Here is a 700-nt window from a genome sequence, read left to right as displayed (position 1 = left end):
ATTTTAATTACAGATTTGAGTTCTTTAAAAGATATTGATTATTCAGGCTTCCTATTTCTTCTTTTGCCAGTTTTGAGATATTGTGTTTTTCAAAGAATTTGTCTATTTCATCTAAATGCTTAAATTTATTAGCATAAGGTCATTAATAATGTCCTTTTATTAAACCCTTAATAATGACAGTAGGTCTTAAAGTGATGTCTCCTTTTACATTTCTGACATAAGCAATTTCTTATTTTTCCTTTCTTTTCCTGAATCAGATTTGTTGAGGTTTATTGATTTTATTATCTTTTTATTGATTTTTCTCTATTGTCCTTTTGTTTTTTATTTCACTGGCTTCTGTTCTTCTCTGTATTATTTTCATCCTCCTTATTTTTTTCTTTTAGTTTCTTGAGTTAGAGGTTTAGATCAGAGGTTGGCAAACTAGGCCTGAAGGCCAAATCTGACTCTCCACCCATTTATGTAAATAAAATTTAATTGGAACACAGTCACCTCCATTTTTTTATGTATTGTCTATGGCTACTTTCATGTTACAATGGCAGAGTTGAGTAGCTGCAAGAGGCCCCCAAAGCCTAAAATATTTACTATCTGGCCCATTACAGAAAAAGTTTGCTGACCCCTGGCTAACTGATTTTAAATCTTCCTTCTCTAACATATGAATTCTAGGTTCTGAATATCTCTGTAAGTATTGCTTTACTTATAC

Source organism: Delphinus delphis, chromosome 1 (assembly GCF_949987515.2).
Source record: "Delphinus delphis chromosome 1, mDelDel1.2, whole genome shotgun sequence".
NCBI classification, from domain to species: Eukaryota; Metazoa; Chordata; class Mammalia; order Artiodactyla; family Delphinidae; genus Delphinus; species Delphinus delphis.
This window is presented reverse-complemented; position numbering follows the sequence as displayed.